Source organism: Neophocaena asiaeorientalis, unplaced genomic scaffold (assembly GCF_003031525.2).
Source record: "Neophocaena asiaeorientalis asiaeorientalis breed wild unplaced genomic scaffold, Neophocaena_asiaeorientalis_V1.1 scaffold49, whole genome shotgun sequence".
Classification (NCBI taxonomy): Eukaryota; Metazoa; Chordata; class Mammalia; order Artiodactyla; family Phocoenidae; genus Neophocaena; species Neophocaena asiaeorientalis.
In genome coordinates this window covers 2,845,383-2,866,860 of record NW_020172456.1, presented here as the reverse complement: position 1 = coordinate 2,866,860, position 21,478 = coordinate 2,845,383, and the positions used below count along the sequence as shown (strand labels likewise).

Sequence of the window (21,478 nt, the reverse complement as noted above, 5' to 3'; positions counted from 1 at the left end):
AAATGAGATCCAGAGGGGTTTTCAGGGGCTGCCCAGGGCCCCTGACTGGTCTGCTGCAGAGACTGGGCTCCTATGATGCTGCTTTTAGGGGAGGGACTGATGACCCCCTCATGCGTATGATCAAAGTTTCATCCTTGGACTTGTAGACCCTTTCCCAGCACATAGTGCAGCGAGTCCTAGTTCATTCGCACTTACGTGGGGAACCTGTTAAAATGCATGTTCCCAGGCACCTTCCCGGAGGTGGGCTAGGATAGGGCCCTTAAACCTGCAGTTTACAAGACCTCCACCCCAAGATGATCCTGGTCTTACTTGAAGTCACCTGATGGTTATGGGTCTCTCTGATCTCCCCAGCTCAGCCCTGCAGGCAGTGTCTGTGTATCTAGCTGAAGCCTCCACCCCACCGAGGGAAAGTGGGAGTGTTCTAGCTCACCAGGGGGAAGTAGCAGAGCAGACCTAGGTGCCAGGACTCCAGTGCAGTGTTCCGTCCATGGTCCCCCTCCCTTTGGGCCCTTGCCCATCTGCGGTGAAGGATGGCTCCCTGGCTCAGCCACCCCAGGGCTGGGCAGCTGGATGTGGAGGTGGGGGGCAGACTGGGGGTCATGGCTGCATCCGGGGTGCAGAGCTCCCCTGAGTCAGGCCTTGTGGGAACATGCTGACAAGCATGTTGGACCTGGGAGGGGCCTGGCCTGCTTGGGCTTGGGGAGGAGCCACAGGGAGGCTCAGGGAGGACTGGAATCCATGCCCGCCTGCCCTGAGAGCGCTTCTTTGTCCCTGTGCCACAGAGCCTTGGAGGACCCATCTTTGTGGTCAGGAATTAAGCAGGGACGCAGCCGGGACGCTTGGAAGCACCTGAGGACTGATTAAGAGGAGGGAGGGCCAGTGACAGCCCATCTCCCGAGTCCCCGACCTCACCTGCTGCTCCAGGTAGGTGCTGTTGCCATCACCCTGCCCAGCAGGGCAAAGCCCCTACCACCAGCTCCTTCCTCAAGCCCATGGCCCGTGGCTGTCTAGTCAACGCTTGAGCAAAGGCCCTCCCCAGCCCTCCTAAATCCATAGCCTAACCGGAGAGGCCAGGAAGGACACTGTCCCAGGTGACCCTGGCTCATGAGACCTGGGAAAGGGGCCAAAGACTCTCTGGCCCTGGTTAGGATGCCCCCAGCCTGAGCTGCTAGCTGAGTCCCGAGTGGCTCCTGCCCAGCTGACTCCAGTTTGGGAACGGGCCTAGTCCCAGCCTGACCAGGCTCTTCTGAGAGTTCCCTGCCTCTTGACAATTTTTCCTTGGGAAAAGGTTAAGACAGATGGTATCTTCATAGACTGTTGGAGCTGGAAGGACTCAGTGATATGTTCCAATCTCAGTTTCTTTTAACTTCTCAAGCATTACTTATATGAATAGTGTCATTTAAAATGGTGTAGGCGAACATCTCAGAGGAATCAAGCGTAATCTTGTTAAAACAGCACAGGAAGCCCTGGGTCTCAGGGCCCTTCCTGGGTGCAGCTGCCTCCTCCCCACACGGCCTCAGCCACCCTGAGCCCCTGCTCCCTCCCTCTCCTTCCATCTACCTGGTGACTCCCAGAAACTCATCCTCCTTTTCGAAAAGGATGCTGGTGGTGATCAGACCTCCAAAGCTAGAAGGTGTTAAAGCCAGGTTAGCATCAAAGTGAGGCTTTCTCTCCTATTTAAGTAAATAAGTTAATACATAAAACCAAGAAAGGATTGGATAGTCAAGGGAGGCTATAACTGTGATAAGATTTCTTTGTCTGAGAGTCTCTAAAATTTCTTTTCCATGAAAGAAGTTATCCTGTATGGGCTCTTGGCCAAGAACATTGTGATTGTTGCCATTATCAATAAAAGTGATCTGAGCTATAGTTCTTTTCAGTTCAGATCAAAGCGCTTGATGGTCACATCTCCCTTATACTCTCCTGGTCTGGCCTTGTGAGAGCCCTCCAAGGCAAGGAGTCTAAACCGCAGGCCGTGTTTCACTTCTCTTCCTTTGGCCCTGCCCACTGCCCAGACCATGCTGGACCCTTGTTCCCCCAAGCCAGATCACTGTGAGAGGCAGCATCAAATAACGGTAAAGAAGGCAGGCTTGGGAGCCAGGTGAGTTCAGCTCCCAGCTCCACCACCTACTAGCCTTGTAATTTCTCTACACATCAGTCTTCTCATCTGTAAAATGGGAATAACAACATACTACCCCCTAGGGTTACTATGAAGAGAAAAGTTGATATCTATGAAGCACTTGAAACAACTCTAGCACTCAGTGAGTGAGTGTTTAACACGTTAGCTCGGATCATTACGAAAGCCTGTTCTCCCCCAACCATGATTTGCTGCCTGGTTCAACCTCCCTAAACCACCGCGCAGTCCTCACTCCCCTGCTCTAAAATCATCCATGGCTCCCCATTGCCTATCTAGTGACTGCTGAATGTTTGCTGAGAGAGAGAGTTTCTACCCTCCAGGCAGGTTAACTGCGTTCCTCGGCTGGGAACTCACAGCTGGGGTTTTGATCCAAGCTCTTTGGCCTCCCCACTGGTGGGGAGCTAGATCTGTTGGGCGCTAGATCTGTACACAGGGGTAGGTTTGGTTTCCCTGCATCTGCTGGGGCCGCAAAGGCAGGGAGCCCTCTTTTGGACTCCGGCTCTCATGGTGCACACCGGAGTGAGGAGAGGACGCCTGGCCACGGGCCAGAACAGGCAGTGTTCACACCCTGATGAGCTCAGGCCAGGTGGCAGGTGTGACGTCATTGTCCTCGTTCATCATTGGGACGTGGCCAAAACTTCAGCTTCCATAGCTCAGGTGGGAAGCCCGAGGCCAACAGAGACCACCCATGATGTGGCACCTTGGACAGAGAACTCAGCAAGCTCCGCTCCACGCATCTCGGCTGCTTCTCTGGCAGAAGAGAGGCCGTGTGCCGTGGAGCAGCAAGCACTGGGTTGGAGGAGGATAGATCCATCTTCAAAATGGGGCTCCTCATCTGGTGGGAAGAACTTGGCCTTATCCATTAGCTTCTCTGAGCCTCTATTTTTCCATCTGTAACATGGGAGGATAATACCCACTCCATAGGGTTGATGGGAGGTCAGAATGGAACAAAATGCCTAGAGCCCCTGTATAGTGCACGCAGTGGTGGAAGCTCGTTAATGTGCTTATTCTGATGAGTCCATCAGAGTTGTTCTTCCAGGCTACTGAGTGGGGATGCCTCAGTCCTGCAAGCTTCTTGCTTCCCTTAACTGAAATTTTCCTCGAGTGGCCCCCACTCCAAGATGAAGGGAAGTGGTGGCGTTGTGGGCAGCATAAGGAAGAAGGAGCAGTCCAAATCTTCTCAGACTTCTGGCAAGGGTGAGAGGCGCAGCAGGGAAGAAGCAGAATTCTGTCTGATTTTCTCAGAGATTTTTCCACTCAGGCACTGCCAAGCTTAGGAAGCCAGGAGCGAAGTGACAGGGAGGAAACAAACCAGACTGTGCTGGTTCATGCAGGGTGGTATTTTTCTCTTGATTCATTCCACACATGAATGGATTTTTTGGGATTCCAGGCACTATGCTAGGCCCTGGAGCATTCAACAGCAAGTAAAACAGACGTGGACCCTGCCCTCAAGAGGCCTCCATTCTAATGAGGGTGGGGCAGACAATAAACAGCATAAACCATGGATGAAGTATGTTAGAAGGCAATGAATGTGATGGGAAAACAAAGAAGGAAAAGGGGATGGGGAGTGCCGGGGAAGTTGAGTTATTAAATAAGGTCATCAGGATAGGCATCACCAAAAAGGTGACATTTGAGACACCTGTTGTCTGCTCCCCTTGGGAACCCCTGAGAAGTCTGTGGACTCAGAATCAGGGCCGGGTGCCTTTCGGGAGCTCCTAGCAGAGGAGCAAAATCTAGAATCCCTTCCAATCTCAGCCCAGATAATGTCATGCTCTTCCTCCAAAACCTTCAATAGCTCCCTACTGCCTGCACAATTAAGTGCAAATCATTCAGCCTGAAATTCAGGACCTCATGGTCCCCAACCTGCCTGTTATCTTACAAGATTCTTCTCACCTCACTTCTGCAGCCAAGCCAGTCTACCTGCTATTTCTGGAATATTCCATGCTATGCTTCCCTTCTCCACTCGTTTGTCCCCTCTGCTTGAACTGCCCCTGCCCCCACTGGTTTCTGCCAGCCTAGAAACCCCACGTGCCTTTCTCTGAAGCCTTCCCTGGCCCCGAGGCTGTGGTCTTTCAGCCCCATCACCTTGGCTTGTACCTTTCTCGTTGCGTGGTCCTTAGGCTGCCTTGGGTGTGGGCATTGGTTTAACTGTCTGATCTCCCACCTGACAGGCAGAGCCCAGCAGATAGAGGGCTGAGTGAACGAGTGTGCCCAGGCTCAAAGGCCCCCAGCAACACTGAGACAAGCTGAGAGAGCCTTTGCCTACTCAGACAAAGAAGGCAGAAATGGGAGGTGAGCAGGAAAGGAGAGAAGGAACTAAAATGTAGGTAAGATTTGATGGAGAAGCTAGTGAAGGAAGGGGAGAGAGAACTCCCCACCATATTTTTCCCAGACAGGCGGACTGTCAAAGACACAAGTTTAGGCCCCTCTTCTTCCCCAGAAGAAGGTCTCTCTTCTCTCATGAGCATCTTAGGCCAGTGCTTCCTGGTTTCTAACTAGAATACCTCTTGCTGCGGCTGGAGCTCATTTCCTCTGGCTCCATCCTCTGGATTCAGGTCACTATTTGAGTACTCATTTAGCATGGCTCAGAGTGGCTTTCCTTACCCCTCACCCAAGGGGCAGGAGGCTGGCCCCTGGCCTGGGGGCTTGTGCTCTACTTGAGGAGGTCAGGGACCCCTAGAGCCACACAGAGACTGCCTGGGGGCCACGCGAAGTCATGGAGGTTGTGCCAGCCAGTCACCCCTCAGCCTGTCTTCAGGGCTAAACTTCATCACAAACAAGTCTGTACATAGGGGGCCGCACCCCTGCAGCACTGGGAGTCTCAGGCCCCTGTGTCCCCACTTCGGCCCCGGCCAAGTGAAGCCATGTGAGGCAGACCTGCAGCCTCTGCCATCAGGCTCCCACCCTTTGCTGGAGGAGCTGCACTCAGAGAGAGAGCACCCTCCCTCTGCCTCTCTCCAGCTCCTGCCCAAGGCAGCGAGGCAGCCAGCGGGCTGTCCCTCCCTAGTCTGCTGCCCCAAGGGGAGGGTGGTGCTTTTCCAGCGGGAAAGGCTGGACACAATCTGAGCCCACCACCCTCTCTGCAGGGATGCACATGTGGTCTCTTCCTGGAATGTCCTGCCCTGGCCTCCACACCACAGCTCCTCTTTCAGGTCGGGATCCCCATAGATGCTCGAGGCTGGGAATGAGGCTGCAGATTGGGCTCAGATCTCCCTTCAGTGACAACAGTTCCCATTCTGGGATTGTTGTGAGGATTGAAAGAGCTCATGCTTGCAAAGTCTTAGCACAGTACCTGGCAGTAAGCTTTCAATTAGTGTAGCTACTGCTGTTCTTCCTTTAAGAGCTGCCCTGGCTGAAACCTGCCCCAGGCAGCCTTTCCAGATTGCCCCAGGCTCAGTCAAGGGCTCCTCCTCAATGCTCCCAGCATCCCTTCAGCAGGCCTCCTGAGTCCACTTGTGCAGACGTGTCGTGGTTTCTTTGGGGGTCTGTGTGCCCACCAGAATCTTGTGCCTAGAGTGTAAGTGCCTTGAGTGCGGGGAGCAGAGCCCATTATTTTGCTGAATAAATGATTTCCTGAGTGACAGGTGGGTAACTGTGAGAGACAGACTGTGAGAATAGGATTAAGCCTGCCAGCCCTGACTTGTCCAGGGCCTGTCCGAAAAGAGCTGGAAGCCTGCTGCAAGGCCTACGCAAGGGAGAAGAGGAACCCCATCCCCTGTTGTATGGTCTAACGCAGTGATTCTCAAAACGAGGTCCCAGGTCCAGCAGTGTCGGCATCACCCAAGAATTTATTCGAGACGCAAATTCTCAGGTTCCACCCCAGACCTAGTGCATCAGACACTCTGGGGTGGGGCCCAACCATCTGTGGTGTAACAAGCCCTCCAGGTGATGCTGACGTACCAAAGTTTGAGAACCACTGCTCTAATGTTTCAAAGTAACTCAGATTCACGGGAGGGGTTCTCTCTCTCTCAGGGGCCTCTGTTCTGCCGGAGGCTTCCAAGAAGGCTGTCAGGCTAGGCCCCCAGCGTATGGCTCCTGCTAGACCCACATCCTGACCTTGAAACCCTTAGGCCGACAGGACAGGTGCAATGGAGGACACTCTCCCCACGGACCTCCCCTTTCCCAGGTGGCTCTAGGCCAGACGGGGTGCTGCTCCAACCTAGCCTGAAGCTAGTGCGTCTCCACAACCACTGGCCTGCATCCTCTGGAGGCCAGCCTCTACAGCAGGGGCCCCAGGGCAGGCTTCTGGAATGTTAGGGCTGAGCGAGACCCTAGAGATAGATCATTGGCTGTATACACATATGCCCGCAAACACACCAAAACACACATACACACATACATAAACGCACACACATAACTCAACTACACATATATGAACACATAAACACGCATGCACCCCAAAACGCACACAAGCACCCAAAATTCAAATTACAGTCATAAACACTTTCCCAAGCACATCCAAATACCCCCCAAAACATACACAGATACACACACATTCAAAACCCATTGATACACACACCTCAAAATACACAAACACAAATGCATAGACCTATTGTATTCATTTCCTAGGGCAGCTGTAACAAATTACCATAAACAGGGTGACTTAACAGACATCTGTTCTCTCGTAGTTCTGGAGGCTGTAAGTCCAAAATCTAGCTGTTGGAAGGGCCACGCTCCCTCTGCAGGCTCTAGGGAAGAATCCTTCCTTGCCTCTTCCAGCTTCTGGTGGTTGCTGACAACCCTGGGTGTTCCTTTGCTTGTCTCTTCCTCTGTCTTCACATGGTTTTCTTCTCTGTGTGTCTCCATGTAGCCTTATTGTAAGGACACCAGTCACTGAATTTAGGGCCCACCCTAATCTAGTATGGCTTCATTTTAACTATCTCTGCAGAGATCCTATTTTTAAATAAGGGTATATTCTTTCTCTTTAGTTGAGGTATAATTTTTTTTAATAAATTTATTTATTTTATTTGTTTATTTTTGGCTGTGTTGGGTCTTCGTTGCTGCGTGCGGGCTCTCTCTAGTTGTGGCGAGCGGGGGCTACTCTTCATTGCAGTGCGCAGGCTTCTTGTTATGGTGGCTTCTCTTGTTGCAGAGCACGGGCTCTAGGTGCACGGGCTTCAGTATTTGTCTCACCGCGGGCTTCAGTAGTTGTGGCTCACGTACTCTAGAGCGCAGGCTCAGTAGTTGTGGCGCACGGGCTTAGTTGCTCCATGGCATGTGGGATCTTCCCGGACCAGGGCTCAAACCCGTGTCCCCTGCATTGGCAGGCGGATTCTTAACCACTGAGCCACCAGGGAAGTCCCAGTTGTTGAGGTATAATTGATAACATTATATGAGTTTCGGATATACTACATAATGATTGGATATTTGCTTATATTGCAAAATGATCACCACAGTAAGTCCAGTTAGCCTCCGGTTAACATCCATCACCATATACACTTACATAAATAAGGTCATATTCTGTGGTTCCAGGTGGACATGAACTTTGGAGGGACACTATTCAATCCAGTAGGTCCACACATCCCGAACACACAGGTACAGAGACAGACCCACACAGATACACACACACACCCCTTGCAGATGAGAACTCTGAGTCCCTTGATGTCAGAGCTGCCGGTTCCTCCTCCCCGAGCCGAGCACAAAGTTCACACCCTATTGTAGTACCTGTCACGTGGTGCTTTTCATCTTTGTTTTGCTTTTTTTGGTTTGGTTTGGTTCGATGTGAACTTAGTACAAAATTCAAAAATTAAAATGAAAATATCATGAAAAGAAAGCCTTCCTCTCCCTGCCTCGGCCTCCACCCCCCAGGTGGTATTCCTCTCCCAGGAGACAACCACTGTCCAGAGTTCCTTGAGTCTCCTTCTGGAGAAAGTCCAGACGCAGGCAGGTGCATGGGAGGTGGCACCTGCATCTTGCTTTCCTCACTGAACAGAGCACCTGTTCCTCTTTGTTCCGATTGTGTGCTCTCGCCTGACTGTGAGCTCACCGAGGGCAGGTCCGTCTGCTATGTGTCTTTCCTCCCCACTTCCTAGTCCAGTGCCGGGCACAGAGCAGGTGTTCAGTTAAGGCTGGCTCTGTCTGCACACCAGCGAATCATCAACAGCTGGTTGGTCTGCATGGACTAGGGCTCAGCCTCCCGGCTGCAGAGCCTTGGGTCTCTCTGTCTCCCCCAGCATGTGGCACCATCCACCAGAGCCCATGTGGCAGCAGACACAGCTGGGGTAGGACAGCACCCAGTAGCGTCCTGCGTATTTGCTTCTGCTGCAGGCGCCTTCATCCGGCTCTAACTGGGGCTGACTCTGGGATGGACTGGGGCCTCTGCTGTGGCTGCATCTCCCCTGCCCTCCTCTCTCAGTCCACTCAGGACTCCTGCAGAGGAATCCATCAGGGAAGAGGCTGAAGAGAGAACGACACTGCTGGCATCTTAGGCTGGGGGATGGGGTCTTGCTGCAGACAAGCCTTTTGCCCAGTCTCCGCTAGCTGAAGGCTTAGTCTGGACTTGTTACCACGGAGACGGGAATTACGGCAATAACTCAGGTTGAATGGAAGCCTGCAGCTTCACAAGGCTGTGGTGGGCATGTATTTTTTTCCACAACCCTCAGATATGAGATGACGTGCCACTTTTTTTCCCCTAAATCGCTAGAAATGGACGCCTCAGTCCGAGATTTCACCATGCCCTCAATCCACTGAGGGAGCAGAACGCAGGGGGAGAGGGAGCTGGGCAGGAGACCTGTGAGACTGGAAGCCAGGGAAATGTTAGCCAGCAGCAACCTTTGCTCATCTGGGGAAGGAGGGGCTTAGGTTAGAGGATTTGTAAGAGCCTCTCCAGCCAAAACACTCTTGAGTTTGAGATCCTGGGGCCAAATGAGACCCGCCCTAGCCCCACTGCCAATCTGTTCCTTTCTTCAACAAATATTTGTAAAGCACTATGCTCTACCCAGCACAGCAGAGAAAATAATGAGCAAATAAAGCCCTGGGCTGTGTCATCAAGGAGCTTGCCATCCACTGGGGGAGTCAGCCATTTGCTGTGTCATCCCATAAATAAAATCAGAGGTACTAGGTGCTCACCAGGAAATAACACTTCACTGTATTGAGGCATGGCTATGTGCTAGGCACTGTTCTGAGTGTTTTCACGTGAATTGGTTCATGGACTCCTCACATCCACCCAGTAAGGTAGATGCTATTAACATTCTCATTTTACAAATAAGGAAACTGAGGCCCGGGAGGTTAAGACACTCACCTCAAGATATGAAGCTAGTAAACAGCAGAGGCAGGATTTGGACCCAAGGAGTCTAGCTCTCCCTAGGGACCCACATCTAAATGCCCCCTATGTCTGTCTCCCAGGATGGAATGTGTAGGCTTGACCTGGTCTGGAGTTCTTCCCTAAGGAAGCAAAAATTGAGCTGAGATCAACTAGTGGGAGAACGAGTTAACTCATGGGAAGGGGAACATTCCAGGTAGGAGGACGAGCATATGCAAAGGCCCTGTGGCAAGAGGGAAGGTGGCATGCTGCAGGCATTGAGGGACAGGCAGAGGGACCAGAGGATGGAAATGAGGGGAGAGTTGGGTGAGATGAAGCTAGAGCCATAGGCAGGCCTTGTTGGCCAAGTTAAGGAGAGCTACAGAGAGCCCTTCCAGCAGAGTCCATCATGACCTGCAGGACAACTTAGGCTCCCCTGATCCTGGAAGGGTCCCTAGACACTCCAGATTGGGCTCAGCTCCCCTCATGGTGAGTCCTGCCCCTGTGGCAGCCCTTTTTACACACTGTATATTATAATTGCCTCTTAGCCAAGCAAGGCCTTTGTCACGTCCCTTCTAGAATGAGGTTGGCAAAGCGAGAGACACATCTCATTCTCTTTAGCACCTACTACCCTTAGAGAACTCAAGAAAGGATACGTGAGGCCTCTAAGAGTCGAGGGGAGGATGAAATTGCTGAGACCCAGGGCGCCTGGAGGAAGCGGAGCTGAGCTGGCTCGACGGTGGGGCATCCTGTTGTGGGGAGGCTCACGAGGCCTTTGCACAGAGCGGAAGAACGGTGGGAGCAGAGGAAGCCAAGGCCTGTGAGGGACAGGGCTCTGTCCATCTGCTGGAGCTGAGGCTTCTTAGACGCCTTTCCACAGAGCGGAAGAACGGAGGGAGCAGAGGAAGCCAAGGCCTTTGAGGGACAGGGCTCGGTCCATCTGCTGGAGCTGAGGCTTCTTAGACGCCTTTCCACAGAGCGGAAGAACGGAGGGAGCAGAGGAAGCCAAGGCCTTTGAGGGACAGGGCTCGGTCCATCTGCTGGAGCTGAGGCTTCTTAGAGGCCTTTGCACAGAGCGGAAGAATGGAGGGAGCGGAGAAAGCCAAGGCCTGTGAGGGACAGGGGTCTACCCATCTGCTGGAGCTGAGGCTTCTTAGAGGCCTTTCCACAAAGCGGAAGAACGGAGGGAGCAGAGGAAGCCAAGGCCTGTGAGGGACAGGGCTCTGTCCATCTGCTGGAGCTGAGGCTTCTTAGAGGCCTTTGCACAGAGCGGAAGAATGGAGGGAGCGGAGGAAGCCAAGACCTGTGAGGGACAGGGGTCTACCCATCTGCTGGAGCTGAGGCTTCTTAGAGGGAGATGGGGGAGTTAACACTGGAGGAGTCCCTGGGGCCAAGGGGGCCTCCCCCTGGAGCAGGCCAGGAGTCAAGAGCTCAGATGTCAGAAGGAGCAGTGAGCTATGGAAAAGCTCAGGCGCTGGCTTCAGACCCCCACCTCCATCTGCTTTACCACTGCTGGCTGTGTGACCCTGGGCAGGCTCCTCACCCTCTCTGGGCCTCAGCATCCTCATTGGTAAGATGGGGACAGTCATCACTCCTGCCCCCACAGGGCTGTTGGGGGTCAGGTGGGATGATGGCTGTAAACACATTTCATAACCTGGAAGGGAGTGTGCACCAGAGCCTGTCAGGCACCTCAGAGAGCGTCCAGAGGTCAGGCCGAGCCCAAGAGGCTCCTCTTTCTCTTTTGTTCCCTTCCCCACGGGAATCTAGGTTCAGACCACCCCCCAAGTGGTCCCCATCTTCCACTGATTGATTGGGGTGGGCTGGGGAAGAAGGAAGGGGCAGAGCGGGGGGCAGGGCAGGCTGGCCCCCGCCTGCCCAGGTGAGAACTGTGCTGGGGAGCCACGGAGCCCCCTCCCTGATCACTGCACCTGGGTCTTCACGCTGCGGTCAGCACCGCAGCTGCCAGAGGAGCTACTGAGCTGTCTTGGCTTCCAGGCTGACCCCCAGGGGCCTGGCGGCTACCTTGGCCCACGTGGTGCAAGGTCAAGCCTTGACCTTCCTGCACCTGGCCAAGCCATGGAGGGAGGAGAAGGTGGCCTCAGATTCAGGCCTTGAATCTTCTTTCTGAGCAGGCAGCCTGCACAGGAACCCCTGGACCACTTATCACCCCGAGGGCCAGGCCCCTGCACCCCGCACTACCCCCTCGACCCCCCTGACAAGCTTGAGTGGTAGCTGGTCAAAATGTGGGCACTTGAGAGGGGAAGAAGAAGGATTTGATGCCGAAGGATGAAGGGAAGCTGATTGTAGGTAGGCTTAGAAATATCAAGCCTGCCTTTTAAAATACGATTTTTTCTAATTATAAATAATAATTCATGCTCATATTCAATAGTTTTTCAAATTCAGAAAAATTTTTTAAAGACCAGTGAAAGAACATAGTCTCACCACCCAGGGATAGCTGGTCTTTTTTTCTACAGGCATTATTTTGGTTTTTTATTCTCCCCCCATCCCCCGCCTTTCGTTTAGAATTGAAATCATCTAGTTTAACATCATTATATCCTGCTGTTTTTACTTCCTACTTTGTCTTTTTGGCACAAGTAGGCAGTTGCCCCTCCATCTCCCAGTGTCCCCCTGTCACTGCCCAGCTCCCAGGGGCTGGTGTCGAACACATCCCCACCACTGCCTCGCCCCTGCCCCCAGCCCCATTTGGACATGATCATGGCTGCTCACCGACTTGGGGGCCACAGGCAAAAAGGCATGAGCCCTGAGTTGGGGTGCAGGGTCTGGAGGGCAAGGGAAGGAACCTTCCCAGCAAGAAGAGGGCCTCCTATGGAGGTCCCAGAGGTAAGACGGGTGAGGGGGAAGCTGGCGCACTCAGCCTCCAGCCTGGGTCCAAATGGCTACCATCTCCCCTGGCTGTGCTGCAGTTCTCTCTGCCCACCTCAGCCTTTCCTCCCTGTTAGTGGAGAGTCCCTTGGATGTAGTACAGATGTGAGGGGGGGGCCTGTCTTCCTGTACCCCAGGAATACAGCCCTCCTGGAATGGGCAAAGCAGCTCTCTCCCCGGTTGTGCCTTCAGAGGTCACATGACGTAGTAGAACCAGACCCTTAGATTGCAATCCTGCCTCTGTCTCTCTCCAGCTGTGTAGCTTTAGGCCCATTACTTGACCTCTCTGAGCATCAGTTTCTCTACCTGTAAAATGGGGATATACTGATGATACCTACCTTTTAGGCTGCTACCTCTTTTTTGTTTTTTTTGTGGTACGCGAGCCTCTCAGTGTTGTGGCCTCTCCCGTTGCGGAGCACAGGCTCCGGACGCGCAGGCTTAGCGGCCATGGCTCACGGGCCCAGCCGCTCCGCGGCATGCGGGATCTTCCCGGACCAGGGCAGGAACCCGTGTCCCCTGCATCGGCAGGCAGTCTCTCAACCACTGTGCCACCAGGGAAGCCCTAGGCTGCTACCTCTTAGCTTGCTCGTGAGGTGTGAGTGATGGTCAGTGGGATAAACATACGAAGGCACCAGTGCCATGCCTGGCCCTTCACAAACATCTGTGTCGTCTCCTTCCCCTTCTTCTTCTGAGGATTTGTCAGGAGCTGTGTCCACTCGGGCCTGGAGTTCGTTTCCAGAATTCTCTGTCATCTTTTTCTTTTCTCCATTTAGCTTCTGTATTTAGCCTGGGGGCTTTATTCCTATTTGCTGGGATGTTTGCTAGTGTTCTCTGCCTTGGGGGTGGTGCACAGCAAAAAGATTAGGAGGGGGCTGGGTGGGTGGATGTCCTGGGCTCAGGTCCCACTGCTCACGGGCTGCCTGAACTAGGCTAGTCACTTAACCTCTCTGTGCCCAAGATGGGATAATAATAGTACCTATCTGTTGTTAGTACAGGAAGCAAAAACCACTTTTAAGAACTTTAAGCAAATGGAATTTAAACCAGAGAATTACATGCTCATAAAATCACCAGAAGAGTTAGAACCTGAGTCTTTAAAACAGAACAGAACTGACCCACTAGACAAACTGCTCCTCAGCCACAGCCAGGATGGGACTACTGGAGCCATGAATTCACATCCTCTCACCTGCAAGCCAGGACCAGGGAGCCTCTGCAGCCTGCACCACAGTTTCTTCTTGCCCTCCGTTCCCCGGGAGCCAAAGACTGGGCATTGATCTGCTGCAGACAGCTCCTTCCCCTCCTCAACATTGCTTGTCAGCTCAGCACAGCAAGAACAGCAAGAAGATGGCCTCCGCCCCACTGCTGCCTTATAAATCTACCTCCAGTGCATCTAGCCGACTGAACCTGATCTGTATTCAGAACCTCAGCTGCAAGGGGGTGTTGTAAATGTAGTTTTCAGCTTCCCAGCTTCTGCAATAGAGGAAGGCGCACTAGAAAGAGGTGGGGCTGGATGCCGAAGGCCATCGACCGTATCCAACAGGCAATCCGATAGGTTTGTTAACCCAGATGATGCATCAAGAAACTTGGCACAGTGCCTGGCACATAGAACTCATTCAATAGCTGTTACCTGGCCTTCTTGTTATTGGGCCAGGGGTATCAGCAAGCACTGCCCACAGAGCCCTGGCAGAGAGAAGCGCAGCGGAAATGAGTTGCTCTGTGTGGTGCTGTCCGTGGTGCTGAGTGCCTTTCTGATTTTAGCTGGAGTGATGGCAAAATGGAACACCAACCCGCTCACCCCGTGCTGGGGCTGGCCACAAGGGTGATTGAGGGGATCATTTAGGGGCTATCCTCAATCCTAGGAAGAGGATAGCAGAGGCAGCCACCCATATTTGGGGTACTTATAGTTTATAAAAATGTCTCCACTTACTATCTCCTTTAAGCAATCTTCATAACACCCTGGTATAGGAAGGATGGACATAATTATGTCCATTTTATAAAAGAGAAAACTGAGCAGCAAGAGGTTGAGTAACAGTTAGCAAATAATAGAGCCAGATCCACACCCGATCTCCTGACCCCAAATCGTACGTTCCCTTTCCTCTGTGCTGTGACATGAGGCGCAAGTCTTGTTAACCAACTATGTGCTGTGGAGAGGTGAAAATGAGTGACTCAGGTACTCTCTGCACAGTATGCAAGCATTTGCAAGTCACCCACATTTTATTTCCTGCCCCAAATGTGGCCCTGGATAAAGACCCGTCTATTTCATTGAGCCCCATAAATGTTGGTCATGGTGGGGGAACCGCAATGACATAGGCCCTGCCATCAAGAATCCCACAGAGGGCTTCCCTCGTGGCGCAGTGGTTGAGAGTCCGCCTGCCGATGCAGGGGACACGGGTTCGTGCCCCGGTCCGGGAAGATCCCACATGCCGCGGAGCGGCTGGGCCCGTGAGCCATGGCCGCTGAGCCTGCGCGTCCGGAGCCTGCGCTCCGCAATGGGAGAGGCCACAACAGTGAGAGGCCTGTGTACTGCAAAAAAAAATCCAAAGAAACCCACAGATTTGTCAGGGAACTGGCCACTCTTGTGCACGGAAAACCAGGAGAAGTGTGCCAGGTGGTGGTAGCAAAGGCCGGCTGCAAAAAGAGGGTGGGGACAAGGTACAGACCGGTCTGCTCACTGGAGGAAGGCTTTGAGCTGGACCCAGGGACTGTAAGGCTGCTGAGACCAAGCCTCCAGCCAAGGCCAGGAAGAAGTGGCTCAAGCTCAGTCAGGGCAGGAAGAGCAGTCCTGATAGATATGGGGACAGGACAGACGGCAGGCATGGTGCGCCGTGAAGAAGTGGCCAGGCCATTGATCTCTGACATAGGGAGAAATGCAAGAGTTTGGGGATTCAAGTGAAGAGGTGGTGTGGGCCTCTCTAGATTTCCAGCCAACTTTCCACAGACTCAAAATGAGCTGGAGGGCTTCCCTGGTGGCACAGTGGTTGAGAGTCCGCCTGCCGAGGCAGGGGACATGGGTTTGTGCCCCGGTCCGGGAAGATCCCACATGCTGCGGAGCGGCTGGGCCCGTGAGCCATGGCTGCTGAGCCTGCGCGTCCGGAGCCTGTGCTCCGCAACGGGAGAGGCCACAACAGTGAGAGGCCTGTGTACCGCAAAAAAGGAAAAAAAAAAAAAAGCTGGGAAGGGGAGGGGAGCTCTCCGGAGAGAGGAATATAAGGACCGGTCTCATGAGCTGCCCCACAGTGGCACGATTTAAGGGGCACTGAGCTTCCATCCTTTATCCCCAAATCTCCTCATCCTCTCTGCTTATTTAGGGGGTGTCAGAAAACCTTTTGGATCTTCAAGAACTCCTTATCTAGATGCAAATAACCCTAGAAATCTTAAGCTGGTGTTTCTCTTTCTTGGCTGTGTGTAAGAATTGACTGGAGATCCTCATGCCTAAAGTCTGGAGTGGGGCGTGAGTATCTGGATGTACTAAACACCTTCCAGGTAATTCCAGTGTCCCCGACTCCAGGCTGAGGATCACAGGTCCAAGCCCAAGAGTGCTGAATGGGGAACCAGAAAACCCAAGTTCTGATCCCAAATCTACCACTTTTCCCAGCCTTCTGCAGATCTCTTTGTCTGCTGGTGACCCAGTTTCTTCATGTGTAAAGTTGGGCAAACCATTCTGTGAAGATATGAGGAGACCCGAGAGCAGTTTAGAGCAAGGAAGGGCTTACTGACACTTGGGGAAGAGTCATGGCCAGCTTGCATGGCGGGTGGGGAAAGACATTAACCAGAACCTCACGGCGGTTACACCCGCTTCCCCTCCTCCCTGTCCTCAAAGCCACTGCCCCCTAGTGGTGAGAGCGAACCTGAGCCCCTGAGCTTTTGTCCTGGAAAGCGTCGGGGTGGGAGCAGATCTGAGAGCAGAGGGCATGCAAAGGGGATTTAAGGAAAGACCCAGAGAGGAAAGGGAGATGGGAGGGGTGCCCATGGCCAGGAACGCTATTTTTTTAAGGTCCAGAACCATGGGAAATAATCTTTCTTGTTGTTAACAAGAGGTGGTGAATTATTGAAGAGACTGAGAAGGCCAGATGGCAGGGGGTGCAGGGCAGGTGCTATAGCTTTGTGTACTCTGTAGGGGGGAGACCTGGGGGGGGATCAGGGTGACTTCCCGCCCACAGCTGCTTCTCCTAGGACGTGGCTTGTGACTACAGTGATTTGCTTCTCCAAATCAAAATGTGGGCCCTGTGGACCAGTTCCTGAGAGCTCATGGGGATGGTGGAGCAGAGTGGGCTCTGGCCAGTGCCGGGAATGCAGGCCGTGTGGCTGTAGGCTGTGTCTCTGGGACACCTGGAATCCTGGCTCCAGCCTGGACCTCGAAAGCCTCCTACAAAAACCCCAGCCCAGAGAAGGGAAGGCACCTGCCCAAGGTCACACAGGTGGCCTAGAGCCCAGCTCTCCTGGGATCCCTCAGTCCACAGTACCTTCCACTGCACCACCCTGAGAGGCTGGGAAAGGTTCTATCCCTGGACTAGGGCTTGAGCGAGGTCATCCCTTCCCTCTGACTCCTGCCCAGCAGTGCCAGCCCAGCAGAGGCCCAGAGGGTCTAGGAGGTGTCAGAGCAGAGGGTTATGAACTGCCCAGTTCAAGGCCCAGCTCTGCCACTTACCAGCACTGTGACTTTGGGCAAGTTATTTAACCTCTGTGAGCCTTAATTTTCTTTTTCATCTAGGGGAGATTCTAGTACCCTAGGGTACTTCTGAGGTTTAAATGAGCTAGTACTTCAATAGGAAATATTTTCCTATAATAAATGCTCAATAAAGTGTTAGGGGTTAATAAGATTGGCCGCTTCTAGGGCTTCCTGGACCACCTAAACTCTGGGATTTGGACTTGGCCTTGAGATGGCCAAGTGGGGAGGAGAAGTGGGGAGCAAAGTGCTGGCCTGTCTAGTTAGGACGGCAGTAGCTGAAACCAGGCCAGATCTGGAAGCCTGGAAGTGAACGATGGACCAGAGGAGTAATAAGGGCAAAGCCAGTTCTTTCTGAAGCCTTTGCCCAGTTTCTGAGGGAAACTTTGGCCAGGCCTAGGACTGCTGAGCCTCCAGCTTGTGCCGCAGGAGACAGATGGGGCAGAAATGGGAGGGGAGGAAGGCCTCACACTTCCTTATCAGATAAGATGTGCAACTGAAGGGACCTGAGAATCCTGACTCACCAATCACCCTTAACACCATCCCCCCTTCTTGGCCCGAAAAGCAAGGCTGACATTTGCTTTCCACGTACAGGAAGGGCAGGAGCAGCCCAGCCACAGGCTGCAGGTTGAGGATATTGTAAGGTCCTTCCCATGCTCTGCATCTCTCCTTTTGCCTGTTCCAGAGAGAGTAGGGGGAAGGATGCTAGGAATGGTCCCGTCTGGGCCCCTCGCTACCGTCTCACAAAGAAGCTAATGGCAGTGATGACAGTGCTGGCTAATTTTGAACACATGTATTTCCAAGCACCATGTGAAGGGCTTTATGTGAATTATCTTACTTCATCTTCACAATAACCCTGAGAGGCAGTACTGTTGTTATCCCCACTTTCCAGATGTGGAAACTGAGGCTCAGAGAGGTGAAGTCACTGTCCATGCTCACACAGCTAGCAAGGGTGGATCTGGGACTTAAGCTCAGACACTCTGGGTCCAGAGAGCCTACTTTTCCCTGATGCTCTGAACAGCCTCCCTGTGCTCTGCTGTGAAATTCATGCCCAAAGAGAGGAGTTCCTTTATGCCCCCTGCACCAGGCAGGTTGGTGTCCCTGCTCTGTGTTCCTTTAGTACCCTCAAAATTTCGAGTTTTATTATTTCCAGGGCCGATACTCTGGTCTCCAGAAAGCTTTCTGTCATCTTCTTCACACACAAGAGCTAGTTCCACCTCCAGAAAGCTCTCCTTCCGGAAAGAAGAGAGAAGGAAGGTCCAGGCATGGTTTAGGGGTGAGGAGAAAAGGCTGGGTGCTGCTCTGTGTTTCCATGGCAACGCGGCAGCCTTCCTCATTACTGCTTCGTTTGCTGCTGAGAAACCTGAAGAGGGTGGTGAGGTGGGGGTGAGGCTCTCTCTTCTTTTCTTTCCTTTCCTTCCTCACCACCCCTTCAGGCTGGGCAGCCAGGTGAGCTGAAAGCCTGCACCTGACACAACCTTGCTGGCTGGATTCCACCGGACTCCAAGCTTAGAGGCTGGGACCTTGTAGCTGGAGTCCTCCTGGGCAGAATGGCAACCTGGGCCAGGCCTCTCAACAGCATTCCCCTCCCCAGATCCCAAAGGCTGTGGACTCCCTAAAGAGGACTGCATGTTTGTACTTCCAGGGTCTCCACAGGGCCTGGCAAGAGTAGACACTCGATGGATTCTTATTGAATGAATGAATGAACAAATGAAAGAACAAACCAGCAATCCATCCTATACTAGAGCTACGAGTATTCATTTTCACCTTCCCAAACCTCCATGCCCTGTCTCCCTTCTGGGTCTTTGCCAGTACGGTTCCCTCTGCCCACGCTTCCCCGCTGCACTGTGCTGACTCTGACACCTCACGTCTCAGCTTGGAGGTCACGTGCCCACAGAAGGGTTCTGTGGCTGCTTGATGGTGGGCCCTCCCCATGGCCCCTGGGCTATGGGAGCGTGCTGGAGTACAGAGGCACGTGCCTTGTGTGCTTGCGTGTCTCCCCAGTGGGTCTGGGAGCCTCGTGCAGGTGGGAACCATGTCTGCCAGGCCCCTAGATCCTGACATGAGGCCTGGCCCATAGTAAGTGTGCAGCTCTTCTTTGTGAAAGGTCAGGAAGGATGGGGTGGTTCTTTTGGAATAAGAGAGAATGAGAGAGTGGGAGTTGATGAGTGAAAAGAACAGCATACAGAACCCAGACCTCCTTAGAGTCGGATGGAAGCCAGAGCTCTTCACAGCCCAGGACCCCTCCCCTGCCCTCATCATGGATAGTGTTAACCAAATAATAGCAACAGTCCCAAGTCCTTGTGGCTGTGCAGCAGCTCACCAAACTCTTTCACGTCCTTGGCCTGGTTCCAGTCCCCAGACAGCCTTGAGGAGAGGGCCTTATGAATTGTTCCTCTCTTTTTTTTTTTTTTTTTTTGCGGTACGCGGGCCTCTCACTGTTGTGGCCTCTCCTGTTGCGGAGCACAGGCTCCAGACGCGCAGGCTCAGCGGCCACGGGCCCAGCCGCTCCGCGGCATGTGGGATCTTCCCGGACCGGGGCACGAACCCGTGTCCCCTGCCTCGGCAGGCGGACTCCCAACCACTGCGCCACCAGGGAAGCCCCTGTTCCCCTCATTTTAAGGTGCTGGGCAACTGGATAGCCACATGCCCAAAGATGAACTTAGACCCTTACCTCACACCATATGCAAAAATTAACTCAAAATGGATCATCAACTTTACTGTAAGAGCTAAAACTATAAGGTTTTTAGAAACATTGAAGAAAATCTTTAAGACTTTGGGTTAGGCAGAGACTTCTTAGATACAATACCAAAAACATGGTCCATAAAAGAAAATTTGATAAATTGGACTGTCAAAATTTATAACTTCGGTTATAACTTTGGTTTCAAAAGACACCACGAAGAGAATGAAAAGATAAGCAAAAAAACTATTGGCAAAACACACACATGATCAAGGAAGAGCATTCCAAGCTTAAAGATGACGAAAGGGGCCCTGAGGGATGATGCCTCCAGCAAAGACAGTCTGGGTTCCTAAGTCTCGTGGACTCTCCACTGCATTTGTTCTTTTCCAGCAGCCCTGTAGCTGAGTGGGGCCTCCAGGCCTGACTGGGAGTCTCGCTGGAGAACTGACTCAGGTAGGAAAAGTCTCTCCCAAGGCCTGCAGACTTACCAGATGCACCTTCCTCCTTTTTCCACCTGCTTCCGCAACAAGGGCTCCCCTGAGTGGCCACCAGCAGAACTGTAGGTTCCTGCCACAGCTGACCCAGAGCCTGGGATGGCTGAGATGCCTGTTCCATCTGCCAAGAGACCCCAGGAATGCCATCGCTGCTACTCTGACTCTCTGGCAGATGGCTTACTGTTAAAATGTACTGTGTTCAACGTAAACTATTACACTTTTACGTTTGGCTAAACATGTCAGTGTAAATGCGTGGAAACCAGTGACCTGGGATAACTAAACAACATGTAAGTGTAAATGCGTGGAAACCAGTGACCTGGGATAATTAAACTGTGGACAACCTAGGCAGAAAGAGAGGGGAGCAGAAAGTAGGGAAACTTAAGAAGGTAGGCAAGAGGCTCGCTGCTCCCGTCAGATGCTGATCCGGAGGCGGGTGTTGTCCTCCTTCCTTTTTCCAGGACTAATCTCATTACACCCTTTTCCCCTATTTTTGTGAGTTAGCACAGGGAATCCAGACTCCCGGGCCACCTCTTGTCTCCTGTACTCCAGTCCGTTTACCTTTATTCCCTTCTCCATCCCCAGCACCCAACCATCCCTAGTACCTAGAACCATTCTAATGTGTCCCCTGGGACTCTGTGTCCACTTTTCACTTTACAGATATCTATGTGATACTTCCTGTGTTCCAGGCATTTTTCTCCATGACTGATAAACCTTAATCCACATATCCCTCTTAACAGCACTGTGAAGTGGGTACTAATTGATAGCACCATCCCCATTTTACAGATGAGTAAATGAGGCATGGATAAAGAGCTTGCTCCAGGTCGCTTGGCAAGTAGGAGTTGGAACTGGGTTTCAGTGCCAGAGCCCACGGTGCCCAGAAACACCCCCCAGATCCTCAGAGCATCACCTTTTCACTGGGAACTGAAACCCAAGACTCTCCAGGACCCTTACCACCCTCTCCGGGAGTGGTTTCTGTTTCTCTCCCAATACCATGGACCTGGGGATGGGAGAGATGTCTTTCTTGCTCTTCTTTGTAACTTTCAGACTATTCTTCCCTCCTCCCTGCAAAAGCCCCCGTCTTGTACCCACGGGTGTCAGCCTAGATGTCCTGCTCCCCCTCTGTGTCATAGGCATCTACTCCCCCCAACCCGGGTCACACCCCTCCTTCCTGGAAGAGTTCAGTTCCTGCCTCAATGTCATGACACTACTGCTCCTGTCTTCATTCTTGCTGATTTCAGTATCCACATATCCACAGAGATGGTCTAACAGTCTAGCCCCATGGTTCTTTGACACTACTCAACCTCTCACTCCATGGAAATGCCCTAGACCTTAACACTACCAATAACTGCAATCCCTTCTTTTTTTTTTTTTTTTTTTTTTTTTT

At 52.6% G+C, this 21,478-nt stretch overlaps 1 protein-coding gene across 1 annotated transcript in view; it reads left to right on the top strand.

Annotated features, from left to right (window-relative positions):
- Nucleotides 1–804: 804 nt before the first annotated feature.
- The window catches only part of TMEM63C (transmembrane protein 63C), a 59,319-nt gene continuing 38,645 nt past the window's right edge, over nucleotides 805–21,478 (top strand). The window contains exon 1 of the mRNA XM_024737862.1: nucleotides 805–924. The gene's annotated coding sequence lies outside the window, so the exon portion shown is untranslated. The remainder of the gene's footprint in view (nucleotides 925–21,478) is intronic.